Source organism: Ambystoma mexicanum, chromosome 4q (assembly GCF_040938575.1).
Source record: "Ambystoma mexicanum isolate Mex_15411 chromosome 4q, UKY_AmexF1_1, whole genome shotgun sequence".
Classification (NCBI taxonomy): Eukaryota; Metazoa; Chordata; class Amphibia; order Caudata; family Ambystomatidae; genus Ambystoma; species Ambystoma mexicanum.
This window is the reverse complement of record NC_090928.1, coordinates 775,361,946-775,381,523: the sequence shown is the minus strand read 5'-3', so window position 1 is coordinate 775,381,523 and position 19,578 is coordinate 775,361,946.

Genomic DNA, 19,578 nt, shown 5'->3' with positions numbered 1-19,578 from the left:
GTGAAAACAGAAGTTTTCTTGCTTTCCTTGCTAAAAATTCGTTTGCCTCTTAAGAACCATCCCTGAATCATTGCTAGAGTGAGCCTGGACTAATATTAACTATATACCACTCACCCTGAACCTCTAGAGGGAATTAAAAGCATTGTAGCATATTTTTCACTTCATTGCCAGCACATATAAAAGCATTTTGGGCCTGTGTTTCCAACTTCTGTAGTCTAAGCTTGCTGGGGTGAACTGAATTACATTTGATTGCATTTCTGAGAACTGTGTGCTTTCCTTCCATTTCCTTGCATTGCATAAAAGGGGAGGGGATTGCCAGAGAAAAGTGATTACATTGTTTTGTTGAAATCATATTGAGTATTTTCTGTATTGCATTTTTCATTCAACATTACATCCATCTGAACTTATATAAAGTATTCTCTACCACCTTATTCTTCTGTTCCTATTCACAAGTGTGCTAGTGCCAGACTATCCATTATTGATTACTGCTCAGATTCAGTGTGATATTCAATTATTAATTTATTATAAAGCGTGATATATATATTGTTTAAATTATCAAATAAACCTTTAAACTTGCAAGACAGAACTACTTCTTGGCTCAGTGGGGTCAGGGGGATTCCGAGAGAGGGGTGTTATATAGGGGTAGTCATCCAGAACGCATGAACTGGACATAAAGATATATCAATAAGGGTTTCCATTCAGTATCCCAGACTAGGCATTGACTTAGCTGTAGTGTTGAATTGAATCCTCTTACAAGGCGAGTAACGGTACTGCACCCATTTTTGACAGCTGTCTTTCCATCAGTATCTTTAAAAGGGGATTTTGCTTGATAGCATATGATTCTTGCTGACATTGGATTTATGTGGATTCTTGCAGTATAATGATGTGGAACACCCAACAAGGAGGTACGATCTTTATAGGTGGTTTGTGAGCCATGATTTTAGCACATTTTTGACAATCAAGAAAACGGATTCCCAAACAACTCTGAGTTTCTTTTGGCAATCAGCATTGCTATTTCCAAGTGGTTTCAGGCTACTTTGTGGGTAGCCCAATGGTGGTTTTTGGCAGTGGTCTCCTGTGCTCACTAAGATAGGCAAAAGTGGATGGCGGCCTGTTTTTCAGGTTTTCACTGCACATTTTCTGGGGATTTTGAGCGAGCAGCATGCTTTCCAGTGGCCATTCTGATGTTTCTGCTGCCAGCAATGCACAGTGATGTTGCAGGGTTTGGATGAGTGGGTTGATACATCCCACAGGGGAAGGTGGAAGCAAGGGTTTGGCGAATAGCTCTGAAGCTCCCTGATTGTCTACCCATTTCTGCACTTTGATTCGAACTTTGTTCTGGTCTCCCTCATATGTCACTGGAACATGCTAACCCTCTATAGTAGGCTTCTAGATCCACCTGCTCGCTCATTATATGAAGACTTGCTAGATACGATGAGTGCCACATATGTCCTGCTGATACATTTTAAAAGTAATGCTGATGTGGTCTTCAAGGTTTGTGATTTAACAGTAAATGATCTCATTGGCATCACTGATAATATAAAGAGAAAACAGTATGAATATGATTGGGTGGAAACCATGATTAATATAAAAGTTTTGAAGATCCATAAAAGCCTTACCGTCTCATCACGAGTTTGGCGGTAACCCTTAAATGCGGCAGTAATGCTATTACTGCCGCATTTAAGGGTCAGCCAAATCACAGGTTTGGCTGCATTTACCCCCAGCTCTAAGCTGGAAGTAAATGTGCCCGAAATGTGCCAATTTATGGCGCAATTACTGCGCGGCAATACCGCTAACGGTAATTGCACCGAAAATTCCCCATTGGGCCCAATGGGGAATGGGGAATTCCTGAATGGGCCAAATCGGGAATTACCGTTCTGCCAAACCCGTGATCTGGCGCTAGTAGTGCCGGAGGGGTTGGCGGTAACGGTATTAGCCCCAGCAGTAATACCACGGGCTACCGCACAACTCGTGATGAGGCCCTTAGAGTTGTAGATAAGCCTTTGGGTTCTTTACCTCCTTATCTAAGAAAGTTCCCCAATGCCTATTGGCGCTATCAATTTATGATTTATCCATTGATCTTACTACCTAGAGGGGAGTTTTGTGGAATTAGGTATTGCTTGGGGAAAGAAGTCACTGGAGAGTGAGATGTCTGTAATAATGTTGGGATGCTGCAGACAAGGACTCACATCTTGATACAGTTTGAAGCTGTCCAATCGATTGGAGAGTCGCTGTTGGCGAAATATACTCATAACTCATCATATTTGAATGTGGGGTCATTTTATCATCAGCTATCGAGCGGTGAAGAGACCGGGTTAACGACTGCAGTGATGAAGTTACTCCAAGCGGCAGCGGTCATTCACGTAGCATGGTGAAAACAGTGCTCTCCTCTACCTGATATTATAAACAAGCCTTTCTCTTTTTCTTCTAAATGCTTTTAAATGAAACTGTAGTAACATGAATGGAAGTGTGTCTAATGTTACCTGCACAGTCTTGTATATACTTTCCTTTTCATTTATTTTAATGTATTTTGAATACGTTATTAATTGATATGTACATTTCATATTTGAATCCAAATGTTTGTATAAGGTTGTCTTGGTACAACTAATATTACCATTTTTTTTTAAATGCCAATAACCTAAAAAGTTGCAATTCATGCACTACAGTAAAAACATTTGGTTGAAGCCAACTTTTGTTTTGCGGAGTGTCTGTTGAGCTGGGCGTTGGTTTTGTGAGCACTTAAGCAATGATACCCGATAATCACGCGGATGCTGTTTCCACTGTTTGGTGTGTTTCCCAGTGATCATGCAGGCGCGCAATCTATTCTTTTGGTCTCTGCGATAAAAGCTCCCTGGATGGGCTGCAGGCGAGCCTTCGGCGCAGCAGCCCTGCATGCACAGAACTTCTGGCCTCATTACAGCAATAACATCGATATCGTCTGATTTATGGCCCAATCGCTCCACGGCTGCATTATTCATGTTTCCCGCCACGTGGCGAAGGGTTGCGGGCAAAGATCCGATCTCTGATGCTTCATTTCCAGTGGCCAAACTAACAAATCTAAAAGCAGCTCCCGTGACACACACAGGGAATGCCCCTGGTGCAATGGAGGGCGATGATGGACTAACACATCTCAAAGCTGCGGTTCAAAAGAGCTCTGCTCTACTTATTTGATAAGACTGCTGGGTGAGCGATAAAAGAATTTCAACCGTTTTGTACCCGTGTGTTGATATGGAGCAACATCATAGCTGTACGACAACCTCGGAATCCTGAGAGAGAGGTTTTAGTCACTGGATGGATAGCTCACAGCTGAAGTACTTGCCTCTCACATGGGGGCAGCCAGGGGTGGACTGGGAACTGAAAGAGGCCCTGGAAATAAATACTGGGGTCCAAAAGAGGCCCTGGAAATAATGTTCAAAGTGGCCCCATGTGACACATTTTCAGCAAGCCCCATGCTTTTCCTATGAGAACATTTAGAAATACTACACAAAAGAGGCCCAGGGTGCGGAGGCCCACCGGGAAATCTCCAGAGTTCCCTATAGGCCAGTCCGCCCCTGGGGGCAGCCCGGAGACCGAGCTACCAGTTCGATAAATTTGGCACGGCCAATTTGGCTTATAATAACACCTGTTAATAAAGCGCTCACAAGATGGAGGAATCTGTCATTAAGCACTATGGACTTTGTTTCCAATTTGGCGGTGTGGGTATAATGTCTGCACCGCCAAATTACACATTTTGGCAGAATTACTGATGCTGGTGGTAATTCCACCAAAACCCCCAATGGAATTGGACTCCATAAATGGGGACTAACACCGCCCTACCGCCATTTGTAACCCTGTGGTAAATCCACTGGATCAAGTGGCGGTAATGGTAACTCACTGATTTTTTGTGGTATTTCTGCAGATTTGCTGCCGAAATACATCCAAACATGGAAGCCTGCAAGGCAAGTTATTGCGCTTCAGTTGTGAGGTCACAATGCCTGCTGTTTGAGCCAGCGGAGAGAATTCCAGATGTTAATGCAGCACTTAATTAAAGCTGTGACAACCTTTACAAAGTACACTTTTGTAATATACCTATCTGTGGTATGTTGCAGACGTTAACTGATAAGGGACAGTATATGGGTGGTATGTTTTTTATGTGAACTGCTGGTGCAACGCATTAGAATCTGCACATTATTTGCATTTTTTAATCCAAACAGATTCTACATTGATTATATATATATATCAGCAATTGGAAGATCTCTTATAATACATTAGCAAGAGGTCATGTAATGATGGGAATGGCAGTGCATGTATATATATTATAAGTATATGCAAAAAGGATATTGCAAGTCATTCTATTTGATCACGGAACTCCTCTGTGACTTGCACTATCCTCATAATGTAGAGTAAGTGGTCTTTATCCCGTACATTAGAACACAAATGAGTGGAGGGGGACTGGGAGCGGGCTATTCGCGCTTTTATTGGTATTGCTCGAGTAGGTGTAAGAAAGAGGAGGTGGAGCCCAGGAGTGAGGAAACATAAAGCCCTCTTAACCCGACCGCTTGAGCAGAGCAGCGTGGTGCCAAGAGCGGACCCCAATGTTCAGGCGGCTCGTTCGCTGGGTAGTCGTGTTATTTAATCTTGCAATGCTAGTGTGTCAGGATGGGGACATCTGTTGCTGCCGTGTGTGTCAGTTCTCAGGTTCTTCTGAGCCGGGTGGACCTGGGAGTGGAACCTGGGAGCTGTGTGAGTTATTCGAAATGCAATCTTTCCTGAAGCCTACCAGAAGCCTGGCTGACTCCAGTCTTCTTTTCACCTGGGAGCTTAGGATGCCGGTGGCAACCAATTTGGTATATTCTCCTGGCTGCTGTTGCTTTTGAACTTTGACTTTGATCTTGAATTAGTCAAGAAATAATAAATTTGACCTACCTAGGAATAATATAAACATAATATAGTGTAGGTAACTCATGCTATCATAATATTATAACAAGGTGCTCACAGAAGGTGACTGCAGGCTTTTTGCCTTTGAACCTCCTGCAACATTGAGCTGTGGTGGTTAGCTCTATGAGATGGTCGGCGCTTAGACAATTCATGCAAACAATTGTGTCCTTGGTTGCAAGACACTGATCCGTGGTCTAACAAGATTTGCTCATAATATGTACAACTCTTAATTAGATTGGGCAGAAGTCATGGGGAAAAGAAAAGCTATCCACATCCAGGAAGTTCTTCAGGGGAAGAAACCCAAGGAAGGCTAGCTGCAAAAAATTGTTGAACCCCTAGCCCTCATTTGAGAGTCATGTAAAACAGGTTGCATGCAAGCTGGATGTACAAATAATGATGGCCCTATTGACTCATCACCACTTCTACTTGAGGACCTACTGTTTACAACACTCAATGAAATGTCCAATGGCCAGTTAAGTAACACTGCAAACCTATTGCCGGTAATAAAAATGCTGTTAGTTGTAGTTAGTTGTAGAACCTTAAGCCGTCCCTATTGGCCCCCTCCACAAAGGACATTTTTACTCTGGCACCCTCCACAACCACCACCAGGAATATAGAGGGGCATCTTTTTTGATACCTATCAACACTAAAACTTCTATTGATGTGGTTGCTCCCCGCCACAGCGAGATTTCATTATCCTGAACCATGCAACACAAGATGATTCAACTGATAATCACATCCATCGAGATGTTTACATGCTTTAGGTTTTATCAAACTATAAAGTACATTTTATATTTTTTTATGATGAATTAAGTCAGTTGTTCAATTTAAGGACCATCTAGTCTATCAAATACAGTAGTGGTGCAACAACACTTAGGTGTTCCGTTGGCAGGCCCCGAGAGATTTGCTGGGGATTATAGGAAGTTTTCCATCTTTTTGACGCAATGCAAATTACACTTTCGAATTGGATTGCGTCCTCCCACGTATTCCTTAGCTTTGATGTTTCCAATATCCAGCTTACTGCCTGAGAATTTTTTTTTTCAGTAGAGGCTCCTGTGCGTCAATGCCTGGTTGAGTCGATGTCCCTGCAAGGCCTCGATCTTGACGTCGAAGTCAATCCAGGTATATATAGCATCTGAAGCATCCGTTGGCCTCAGTTAAATTTTTCCGCCCTTTACAGCTTCAGTTATGTAACGCCTAGTTCCTGACCGAACATCTTCAAGTTTTCTTTGAAAATTCATCTTCAACACTTCGAGTTATCTACACGATATGGCTTCCACATCAGCGTCATCCACTCCTCGATCCAGCTTCAAGAAGTGCTGTGACTGCGGTGCTAAAATGTCTGTGAAAGACACGCACAGAATTTGCCTGTGGTGTTTAGGGTCGAATCATCAATGTTAGGAGTGCGAGGACTGCCTGTTGATGATGGCCAAATATTTGAGAGAGCGTAGAGGGAAGTTGGCGACAGGTAAGCCTAAAAAGAAATCTCTACTCCATCTAAACGTAAAACCTTTGATGAGTCGAGATCAACTTCTCCTTGTTGAAAGAGGTCTAAACGCTCCAGTTCAAGAAGTGGTTCACATCACTCCCCAACTTCGAGACATGGAATAAAAAGGCACCATAGGTCACTGTCCACCTCGTCGTCCAGTTCACCTGAACGGGTCGTTTGTCCGTCCAAGTCTAGTACCCCAGCTCAATGGGAGGAGTTTAGACTCTGTATGCTAAAGGTGTTTGAGAACGCAGCCTTGCCCCCCTCAACAACACCTAGAGACGATGCTCCAGTCGAAAGACCTCAGAAACACATGAGCTGTGAGTCTTCAGACCCGGACGCCGATTGTCCACGAGAAAGCGTCTTCAAAATAAAAAAAAATGACATCTTTGACGTCGAAGGAAACCTCTATTACAGGTCCGAAAAGTGCATATTCGACGCCGTCAGCCCTGATACCGAAGAAGAAGCCATTGATGCCTCGATTGTCGACCTCCTCGATGCCACATGTGTCAATCCCTTCCACACAATCGTTGAAACCATCAACGCTATCGTCGAAACCATTAAAGCCATTGATGATTTTTTTGAGGCCATCGACTTAAACATCGACAATTTCAATGTTTTCGGCTCCTGTGATGACTACCTTAATGCCTACTGCAACGGAAAAGACTTACACACCTCTGCAACAAGCAGAATACTTTAAATCACCCTCTTCAATTTATGAAGACACAGAGGAGTCCTCTTAGGAAGAAAGACCTTTTGGGTTACAATATGGGATACCATCAGGGCCTGATGAACTTATATCAGAGGATTCTTACATGAAGAATTTGCAAGAAGGTCTTCATGAAGCAAGTGGTATTGATACCACTCTTGAGGTTGATTTTGGAAAAGCAGACACTGGAGACCATGCTGAAATAACATACAGACAGCTAATGACAAGGGTTATGAAATATATGGGATGGTCCAGACCCACTTCTATTTCCAAACAGGACGATCTCACAGATATATTAGACAAAGGGCCACAAGAGGACCCAATTCTCCCTTTCCATCAGGCTTTGCAAAGGAGAGTGACCTCTAATTGGGAAACACCTGAGATTATCTCGGCTGTGAATAAAAAACTAGCAGTCAAGTACAGAGCCTCTAGTTCTTATCCTTTGTACCTCTTAAAGCACCCTACACCAGAAAGTCTGGTAGTACAAGCAGCCAATTCCTCAGGTAGACAAAATGCCTATCCCACGATACTGCAGGATAAGGATGATAAACGTTATGATGCCATGGCCAAGAAGGTTTTCTCGGCTGGCAGTATGGCTTTAAAATCTGCCAATGCTACGTGCACACTTGCAAGATTTAGACACACCCTTTGGGAGTGCATTTCTATGGCGGCTGACCATATCCCCGAGGGAGAGGAACACACGGTTTCCTTAACATTGCCAAGGATGGGGAGAACACTATGTGCGAATTTCTCAATGCTAGTTTCGACTCTGTTGACAGCATCAGAGGAGCCATCACGGCTAGTACAGTGATCCGCAGATTTTCTTGGTTGCAAAAGTCAGGATTTGCCCCAGACGTACAATCCAGACTTCTCAACATGCCCTTTGACTGCACATATTTATTTGGAAATAAAGCTGATGAGAGTTTGGAAAAGCTGCAAACTTCCAAGGTGGCGACCAAATCCCTTGGAGCTGCAATAAGGCAAACACCAAACCACCCCACAGGTGCGCATTCAGAAGGAGCAGAGGACAGCCAGCTTAAAGAGGACATAAAAGATTCCCCAGGGGTGGATGGGGGAGAAGTACTAAGACGACAACAGGAGCAGCTGCCTTACCTTCAGCTACTGCATCAGCCACTTCTAAACCTCTCTGAGGTCTTTGAACACAAAACTGCAGTAGGAGGCAGGTTGTCACAGCATCTTACAGAATGGCAGGCTATTACTTCAGATGCTTGGGCATTGGAAACAATTGGCCATGGTTACTGCCTACCTTTCCTGCGTAAACCTCAGAGTCATCCACCGGGGAACAATTCTTTCAAAGTTCCAGATCCGCTCCTTATGCAGGAGATATTAACCCTACTAGAGAAAGGTGGGATAGAACCAGTACCTGTAGCGGAGAGGAACAAGGGTTAGTACTACCCATATTTTCTAATCCCCAAGAAGGACGGAGGATTGAAACCCATCTTGGAAGGACACGTTCAAGATGGTAACCCTTTCTTTGATGCTTCAGGCCCTCCAGCTTCAGGATTGGATGGTATCATTGGACCTCCAGGATGCTTACTTTCATGTGCCGATCCATCACAAGCCCAGACAGTGCCCGAGGTTCGCCATTGGCGGTTCTCATTATCAGTTTTGGGTTCTGCCATTTGGGCTCACCTCCGCCCAAGGGTTTTCACGAAGCTAATGGAGGTTGTGGCAGTGAGTCTCAGGAGAGGGGGGATTCACGTCTCTACCTACCTGGGCAATTGGCTGATCAGGGCCAGTTCCCCAGAACAGGCCCTGGAACATCTCAGTTATACCTGTCACTCCCTTCACAGGCTGGGCTTCTCCCTCAACTTCAAGAAGTACCACATGATATCATCACAAAGACTCCAATTTATCAGAGCAGTCCTGGACGCATCCCTGGGAAAAGCCACACCACCAGAGGTGAGGGCTCAAGATATCCTGCAGATGGTGACTAAATTCCAGAATGCCCAACATCTACCGGCCTTCGATTTTCTGAGGTTGCATTTTTCTGGTGCCACAGACTCGCCTGAGAATGAGATCTCTCCAGTGGGCTCTCAGGACCCAGTAGGCCCACAGTTCCCAGGAAGGATGTCAGATCTCCTACAAATCCCAAACAGAGTCTCACTGGATCTTCAGTGGTGGACCTGTTGGGAGAACATTCTGAAAGGAGAACCTTTTTGGGAACCATGGCCAGAGATATCAGTAGTGACGGAGCCCATACAAACAATTTGACCATCAGCGAGCATTGGTCTCCATCGGAGTCCTAACTACATATCAACCTTTTAGAGCTGAGGGCAATCAGACTAGCGCTGAAGGCCTTCCTGACATCTGTACGGGGAAATAATGTCCTAATAATGAAGGACAACACAGTGGCCATCCACTACCTCGACAAAAGAGGTGGTGTAGGGTCACTACCACTTTGCTGAGAGGCAATGCAGCTCTGGTTTTGGGCAATACAAGAAAGAATCTCTCTGTCGGCAGTTCACCTAGCTGGAGAGAAGAACACAACGGCAGAAGCTCTGAGCAGGCAGAGCACACTCTCCTATGAGTGGGAACTAGCTCAGGAAGTCCTTCAAGAGATCTTCACACTTTGGGGAACCCCTCAAGTGGACTTGTTCACGACCAGTGCCAACAGGAAGTGCGAACTGTACTGCTCAAGGAAATTTCCCCCAAAAGGAGCTGTAGTAGACGTGTTCATGGTGGACTGGGAATTTACACTCCTTTACGCATTTCCTCCAGTCCCTGTGATTCCTCACATAATCAGGAGGTTGAAAAGGTTCAAGAAATCCATGCCCCAGACTGGGCCAGGAGGACGTCATACCCGGACCTTCTGGACATGCCCATCTACCCTCTGATTCATCTTCCACGAAGAGAGGACCTTCTCTTGCGAGAGGAGGGTCGGGTTCTCCATCGGGATATCAGGACTCTCAGCCTTCACGCATGGTTTCTGAGAAGCTGAGATACAAGAATTGGGACCTCCCAGATGACGTAATGGAGGTTTTGCTTTCGGCCAGAAGGCCAGCAACCAAATCTTTATACCGCTGCCACTGGAATAAGTTCTGCATCTGGTGCAGAGATAAGAATGTTGACCCTTTCTCATGTAATACACCGATGGTGTTATCTTTTCTATTACATCTGGCAAATCTGGGGCTCGAGATTGGTACCATTAAGGGAGACATGGCGGTGCTTTCTATTTTTAAGCGCACTTCAGAGGAAGTCTCCTACTTTAAGATTCCTCTAGTAGTACAATTCTTTAAGGGGTTAACTAATGTTTACCCTCTGACTCCATTCCAAGTCACACTATGGGATCTTAACTTGGTGTTAATCTACTTAATGAGACCTCTTTTTGAGCCTCTACATTCTTGTCCATTAAGACTTCTAACTCTGAAACCTCTATTCTTAGTGGCAATTACATCAGCCCCAAGGGTGAGGGAGCTGCAGGATTTATCCTGCAAGCCTCCTCATACTGTCCTTCATAAAGACAGAGTGGTACTTCAAGTGAAGCTTACTTTTCTTCCCAAAATTGTATCTGAGTTTCACATTACTCAGAGGATAACATTACCATCTTTTTATTCTCCACCACATCTGGGAAAAGAGGAAGAACGACTTCACAGGCTTGATCCTAGACGTGCACTCAGCTTTTACATCTCCAGATTGGTAAAACAGCAGCAGAATGACCAGTTACTCATGGGCTATTCAGGTCACAAATTGGGAATGGCCATCACCAAACAAACTATCTGCAGGTGGATTATTTTAACAATAACGGAATGTTACAGACTGGTGGGCAAAGACCCATTCGACCTGGGGTGTTGCAACTTTGTCTGCATTGCAGAGGGGAGTTCCGATAAAGGATATATGTGCAGCTGCCACACATGTTTACTAAATACTACAGTTTACGCTCCTCCACGAGCCAAGATTCTGCTTTTGGAAAAGCAGTGTTGCACTCTGTGCATACATGACCACATTCATTTTTACTCCCTCCTCCAAATTTTGTAAACTGCTTTGGGAGTGTATCAAAGATAAGGAATTCATGGGAGGACATAATCCATTCGAAGAACAAGTTACTTACCCATGGTAACGTTCGTTAGACTGGATGTTCCTCCCACGTATTCCTTATCGCCCTTCCCATCCTACCCAGCATTAAAAATTCTCTTGCAGTTGCAGTCTATGCTCTCTCAGGGGGAGTAACCGTCAAACACAAGGTAATACTCCACCTGTCAAAACAGAACTAGCGCTGCGCATGCTATATATACCTGCAGTGATGTCAACATCAAGATGGAGGCCTCCGCGGGACATTGACTCGACCAGGCATAGACACACCGGGCCCTCTACTGAAAAATAAATTCTGAGGCTGCAAGCTGGATATTGGAAATATCAAAGATAATGAATACGTGGGAGGAACATCCAGTCAAAAGAACGTTACCATGGGTAAGTAACTTGTTCTTCTATGCAAACCTACAGCATTTGAGTCCGCTCAGTCCTGGACAGTATTTGTTATTTCTTATTTGACAGGGGAGGTCGCAGCTTGGGAAATTCCTTTAATACAAAAGGATGAGCCTATTTTAAATGTTTGATCAGGATTTCCAGTGGAATTTCCACAACTGTTTGATCGTCGTAATGTATCTTTGGCCCAGGGCAAAGAGTTATTAGTACTGAGGCAGGATACTAAGGATTTGGTGATTTCTGTGATGCAATGTAATTACTTAGTGGTAGAAACGGTGCGGCACAACCCAAACAAGCGGTTTTATTTTATCATGGATTGAGAGAAGTGTTAAAGGATGGAATAGCTCATGTGGAACCACAACCAGAGTCATGTAGTGCATTCATTGATTTGGCCCTACGTTTGGATCATAGATTGGGTCAGTGCAGGGGAAAGAAACGGAGGACTGATGGGGTGCCATTTGTGTGTCTAGACAGAAGCAGGGAGGTAGGGGGACGTGCTGGAGGGGAGCAGGGGGAGCCCATGCGGATTGGAAGCATCCAAAGACCTTCGTCAGCGGAAGAGAAGGAAAAAAGGAAGACAAATAACTTGTGCCTGTATTGTGGGAAGTCGAGGCACTACATATGGAACTGTCCCAATACACCCGCAAAAGCTGGGGAAAACAGAAAGGTGGGAGCAGGAAAAGAAGGGGCTTGGTAAGTGGGAGAACGGCCATACCGAGCCAGCAGGAGGCTCCCCATATCTATTTATTGGTGACTTTGATTTTTGCAAATAGCAAGGAGATGGTATCGGCAATGGTGGATTCTAGAGCTAGTAGAAATTTCATGGATATTGCATTGGCAACCAAGTTAGGACTCCCCACGAGAATCAAGTAGGAGAGCGAGTTGGTGTAGGCGATAGATGGTTCAAGTTTTACATTGGGTCCTATTACCACCCCAATGCAGGAGGTGAGGATTTGGTGTGGTGAGGGTCATGAGGAGGTTATTACGTTCAATTTGATTGCTGCTCCCCAATTTGGGGTGATTTTGGGAATACCCTCATTAGTGGCACATAATCCAAGCATAGACTGGAGAGGAAGGACATTGACTTTTGGAAATTAGCAGTTCAGATCTCATTTAACTGGCATTGGGGGTCCCACAACCTTTTTGGTGGAAGGAGTGAATCAGCAGGCCAAGATTGGGGCAGTGGTCACCACCCTGCCGGTGTAATACCAAGAGTTGTCTGGTGTTTTTGACAAGGGCGGTGCATCCCAGTTGCCCCCCCCCATAGGTTATTTGACTGTGTGATCGAGTTGGAACCTAACGCTAGGTTACCTTACAGTGAGGTGTATGCCTTATCAGAAAAAGAGACACATTGCGTGAATATTTAGATGAGATGTTGGCCTGTGGGTTATTCGACAATCCAAGTCCCCTATTTCGTCTCAATTTTTTTTCGTGCCTTAAAGACTTGCATTGACTATAGAGCAAAAAATTGGGCAACCATCAAGAACCGGTTCCCATTGCCATTAATTCCGGTATTGTTACATCAGGTAAAAATGGCCAAAATGTACACCAAGTTGTACTTAAGGGGAGCGTACCATCTCATCAAGGTGAAAGAGGGTGAGGAGTGGAAGACGGCCTTCCGTACAAAGTTTGGTTTATTCGAGAATTTGTTGATGCCTTTTGGTTTGTGCAACACACCTTCAGCTTTTCAACATTTCATGCAGGAGGTGTTGTGAAAATATTTGGATTTATTTGTGATTGTGTATATTGATGATATTTTTATTTTTTTCTGAGTCTATCGAACAACATGTACAACATGTCAAGGCAGTTCTAGCCAGATTACAGGAGTATCATTTGTTTGCAAAGTTAGAAAAATGTGAATTTCATGTTACCAGAGTAGAATTGCTGAGTTTCATTTTGACACCATCAGGAGTAGTTATGGATGACAAGAAGATACAGGCAGTCACCAAATGGCCATCTCCTCACTGTCTGAAGGAAATTCAATAATTTCTGGGATTTGTCAATTTCTACCGAAGGTTTATAAACAATGTCTCTGCCCTTATTACACCCATCACCAGATTGTTAAAAAAGGCTACCAAGTTCCATTGAGGTCAGGTGGCTGAGGAAGCATTTGGGAGGTTAAATGCAGCATTCAATGAGGCCCCGAATCTATATCACCCTAATCTCGAGAAACAGTTTCAGGTGGAGACTGATGCCACCAATCTGGCCTTTGGGGCAATCTTGTCACAGGCGGATGGCGGGGTATTTTACATCCAGTGCCCTATTTCTCTCTCAAACTAACAGGTTGCGAACAGAATTATGCCATCTTGGATAAGAACTCTTGGCAATCAGGGAAGCTTTTCTTGAATGGCGTCACTACTTAATGGGAGTCCCGCATCCAGTATTAGTTATCACAGATCACAAGAATTTACAATATTTAAGATCGGCAAGGACCTTGAGTTCCTGGAAATTAAGATTGGCCCAATTTTTGGAGGAATTTAACTTTGTGGTCACATACAGGCCGGGTAGGAGCAATGGAAAGGCAGATGCATTGTCCAGGCAGGAAAATCTGGGAGGGCAGTGTCAAGTGGAACGAAGTATCATTCCAGTGGAGAAGATCGTGGGTGCAGTGACTCAGGAGGTGCTTGGGGAAGTACATCAAAACTTTCCAAAGAAATGGTGGACAGGGTGGGTGAAGAGGGGCAAGGCCAGAGTCATCCGGGGAGGTCTACCTTGTCAAGAGGGGACGTTGTTTCTTCCCAGAGTCATTGAGAAAAAAGGTTTTGTTTTGGTGCCATAATTGCCCCATGGCAGGTCATGCGGGCAACAGTACTTCTGGTGGGAGGGGTGGGCCTCCCAGGGACAGGAATATGTGGCAGGTTGTGAGACCTGTGTGCAGTCTTAGGCAGAGAAGGCTGGGTTGTTGCAGCCATTGGCCACTTCCACAGAACCATGGATGTGTGTGTGTATGGACTATGTTGCTGAAATGCCCCGAGATGGAGATTGAGATACAATCTTGGTGGTAGTGGTCTTCTGACGAAACAAGCTCATTTCATACTGTGTGATGGTATTCCAAGTGCAGGTACTCTGGTGGACTTATTTTCACAGCATATAGTAAGATTGCATGGATTACCAAGAACTATAGTATCTGACCGGGGGTCGCAATTCACCTCTCGGTTTTGACATGCTTTCTGTAAGTTGCTCAGAATCTTCTGTCCCCTATCCACTAGTTACCATACCCAGATGGATGGTCAAACAGAAAGAGTAAATCAGACCATGGAGCAATATCCGAGTTCTTTTTTGGCCGAGGGCAAATCCTCTTGGGTTCGGTCTCTATGGCTGGCAGAATTCTGTTATAATAACGCCAAACATGATTGATTGGGAATGTCCCCTCATTTCTGCCTATATGGCATAGATTGTCATATGTTACCAGAGGTTGTTCCAAGGTTTAATAAGATCCCGGCAGTTATGGAACTCAAGCAGGAGCTTCTCGAGATACGAGAGAAGGCACGCCAAAATCTGGACAAGGCCAAGGTGGTCTATAAAAGGCAAGTGGATCGGAAGAGATGATCCAGTCCTGAGTATGTGGTGGGAGATCTGGTATGGTTGTCCACTCAGCACATTAAGTTGTTTGGGTCTCGTACATTTTTGCCTCGCTTCCTCGGGCCTTATACCATTGTACAATGTGTGCCAGATAAGGTGGTGCAATTGGGTCTGCTTTCACATATGAGTATTCATCCAGTTTTTCACGTTTCTTTGGTTAAACCCGTAGCTCCTGGTGTGGTGAAAAGAAAAGCTCTGGGGTGATTAAGGATAGTCAAGAGGAATCTGAGGTGCAGCACATCCTGGAATCCAAATGCCGTGGCAAAAAACTTTGGTTTTTATTTTCATGGATGGGCTGTGGCCCTGAGGACTCTTGGGAACCTGGAGAGGCAGTGCATGCAGACCGTCTGGTAAGACTATTTCACTGGTCACACATGGGTAATCCATTGTCCAAAGTCTACATTTCCCATGATTCTATGGGATTCAGTTGGGCCAGCGCGGGCACAGGCTCGCGCATGCTATTTAAGTTCCTCCTTGGCCCATGCTGCCTGTTGGGGATTGCTGGCGTGGCAGGCAGAGGCCGGAGGCGAGCAGATGTGCAGCATTCAAGGAGAAGCATTTGTCAGGACTTGGGCCCATGCAGTGAGGTGGCGTGCTCCAGAAAGACTCTGTTCCTTATTTGGGAATGTAGCAGGTCACAGCAGTGTGTCCGTCCAACAGGGGATGAGACATTGCCTGGGGTGGTGTCGGTGAGCCCCCTCAGGCTTCAGTTAAGTGCAACAGGGAGTGTGGGGGTGTTTGGAGGGTGTGTTTCCAGCCATTACTTTCGGTGCGACTCGCACGGTATGTTTGTTTTACTATGCGCAACTCATCAGCACATTGTGAAGAGCTATAACACATGCAATTGAGCACTGGACATGTGTTCCGCAGTAATAAGTATCACAAACTTATGCCGGGCAACCCACAGGAAGCAGAATCTAGCTTTCAGAACATTGGAACATTGCAGGCATTAGTCATGAGAAAAGCAAGGGACGCTTACGTTGTTTGTGGCTGCTTGCTCTTGTCCAAATCCATGTGTTGTTGTAAGTTTCTCACATTTCTATGAAAGTAATCTCCGCCAGGTGACACGGCAGGAGAGTTTGGATTGTCCAATGGGGATACCATGCTGTTGCACGATACATGTCTGTTGCTTTGTGCTTTTTCCAATTCCATGTTGTACGCTACTGCAGTAATCAGTAGACTACTAATAACCCATTATGTGCTTATGTTTGTTGCTGGCTCAGGGGTGAACAAGTGTGGAAGACAGGGGTTTTGAGAGCTATTTCCTAATCAAGAAGGGTGTTAGCTTAGCATCAGGAGTTAATAGGATGGTTTTGCACTGTTCAAATTCATGATTTAGTAGGTTTCTTTCCCTATGTTCCCTATACCTATCCAATTTAAGAACCCTAAACCTCTTTCCAGTGATCCTAACACCCCCTACCTATCCACAACCTCTCCCTAACCCTCTTCCCCCATTGGCTGTGTCGAGGTTACCTGTATATGCTAAAATCAGGAGCCGTGCCAACCAAGGTGGGAGGGGTCAACTACATTTGTCTTCCATGGCTAGGAAAGAGTTGTGTGATAATCCAGGGGCGTGACTTGCCGTTCATCTCCATCCCAGCTAAGTTCGTGAAGATGTCCTTTAATACAGGGGACTTCTCTTCTCCGGCTGCTTTGATGAACCCAGTGAAGTCTTCCACCCATACTGTCCACTTGGGTCCGCTGTCTGTCTGTGGCTGGAGGTTAGAAGGGACAGGTTTCTTTTTTTTATTTATTTTTAACACGCCATAGCCCGCAGGCATCAGGGCATCCTTAAGAATGCAACGCTGCTTGTAATGTGTAGGGGTGCATCCTGTCCTCCTGCCTGGTCAACCAAGTCCGTGCTGGCACAAAACACCTTGGCTCTGCTGAGCTTGGCGGTGATTTGCATGCCTCTTTGGTCCTTGGCTCCACTCCTGTGGTGGGAGTTGCTGGGCATCCACTGGTGGTGTGCTGTATGTGTGAATGCATTGATCCCTGGCTTCACTTTTTGTGGGAGTAGCTGCTGGGACCCAGGGGTGATTTGGGTGATTCTTTGGTCCTTGACTCCAGTCCTGTGGTGGGAGCTGCTGAACATATACTGGTGGTGTGCTGCATGTGTGAATGCCTTGATCTCTGGCTTCACTTGTTGGAGTAGCTGCTGGGACCCACTGATGGCATGTGGGGTTGCCCGTGGGTTGATCTTGCGGTCGTTTGATAATGGTGCCCGTGTTCCACTGGATGCTGTGTGGCCCATGGCGCCCTTCTTCTTCAGTGGAGAGCATACAGGGTTGTGGTGGCCGGAGCCTGTAGTCGTATTGCTAACGGTGCCGGTGTCCGGATACAGAGTGCCTGTCTCCTCTTGTGTGTCTTGCTCCAACCTTTGTGGGTGTTTGCGAAGGCCTCCTGTTCTCAATGTGCATAGGGGTGTCGGTGGGAGACACCAGATAGGACGCTTGCGCTGGTGCATCTCAAGGATGGCATGCAGGCCAAAGGACACCAGGAGGTGGAAAAGAAGTGCAGCGTATGCAGAAGGATGTTGTTTCGCTGCATGTATGGGGGAGGCTCGTCAGCCTCCTGTTTTATCCTCGTCGCCAGTTGTTATCGATGTTTCTCACTCGTATGTAATAAGTACAGACAACGGCATGTCATTCTCATAACTATTTATTTCTATATCTACCCGCCTCTCCTCTGCGAGGCACCTCCTCTTCCTCCTCCACATTGCGTTCCCCTTAACCCTTTCCTTTCTGTTGCCGCCTCCCTCACAGCATGCTCTAGTATTTTTATTTGGATGGACATTGGTCAACAGTTACTTTGGGAGAGATTTTTCCAGCTGGGCAGTCAGCAATTGTGGAGTCCCACAGGGTTCTCTGCTTTTGCTGGGGTTAGTTAATTTCTATATTCATCTTCCTTTTCCTTTGATTGACACCTTCAATCTAGGGTGCCACTCCTACTGCATTGGCACCCAAGTTTATATCTCGATGGGTGGGTATAACAAACAAAAAGAGGTGCCAAATTACTGCTTGCATGAAGTGAACCATTGCATGAGATCGAATTGTCTCCAGCTTAATTCTGGTAAACCAGAGGTAATTTTTCTAGGTAGCCGCAGCAACCTTTCAGCAAAAGGTCAGACATTATTCTCTCCCGTCTTTTTTCCTGTTGCTTTCAATTTGAAGTCTAATTTGCAAATCTCGACTGCTTGTTAGACTGTGACTTGCCCATGGATTCACAAGTACAGACAGTTTTCAGGGTGGTTTACTTCCAGCTGCACAGATTTATGGGGATGTTGAACTTTCTACACAAGGTGGAGATTGCTATAATTGTAGTTACCCTTTCTACCACCCAGCAGGATTACTGTAATGGACTGTTGGCTGAGGCGCTGGCCTACTTGCTGAATCAACTTCAGATTTCACAAAAATGTAGCAGCAGTCTGGCTTGTGGTGCTCAGAGGCATGGTTATATCTCACCTCTGAGGAAATCCTTACATTGGTTAGCAGTAAAAGCGAGGACTGATTTAAAGATTGCATAAGTAGCCTTTAAAGTATTATCGAGTCAGGCTCCAAAATACCAGGCCGGAAAACTAGAAAATGATTGCCCCCTAGGGTGTTTACAATCCTCTGAGGCCAACCTTTTTACCAGAGTAGTGCATTTACATGTACCAATCTAGGGAAACACGGTTTCATCATACAAGATCCTTTGCTTTGGATTCATCTCCCACTTGCTTTAAGACAACACACCAATTTCACAGCTTTCCTGAACCATTTAAAACAAGTTCTTTTCATGTGGGAGTTCTGCTCTGTCTGTCCCGTTTGCACCTGAGCCTTCCTCTTAATCTTATGGTTGTTTTATTCAGCGCCACAGTACAGTTCATTCTGCAGTTGGCTGTGCCCAATACATTCCTTCAGTCAATGAAGCAATCAATCAGTTAAAACAGGGACAGTGCCCAGGCCAGGGGATTGGACATCAGCTCTGAGAGAGTGCAGATGTCTGATAACTGTGGTGTTGACAGACCAGTGCAGGGCCCGGGTGCGCAGTGACTTAGTTCTTGTGGGTGCTTTGAGTGGGCAGTGGCGGCCAAAAACCAATGAAGATTAGCTTCCCTCCTTCACACATGCAACAATGAGCAGAGACAAATCCTTCTTAAGGAAACCGATCTGTTGGGAAATGGTTGTAGGGTTTATGTAACATAACAGAGACCGTCAGTTAGGGTAGTAGAGAGAGCCTATGAGTGCAGACATTCTAATAAAGAGATGTTTGCCATTCAGTATTTACTGTTTCACAGCGCATTTATTCTTCATTCAATCTCAAATTCACCCATGCTGCACACCTATACCACCTTATCCTCAACCTGGGCAAATCAGAAATTCTAATTTGATGCAAAACTGCTCTCATTACCAAACCTTTAACATGGCCATAAGCACTGGGAGCCCCCCTTGCC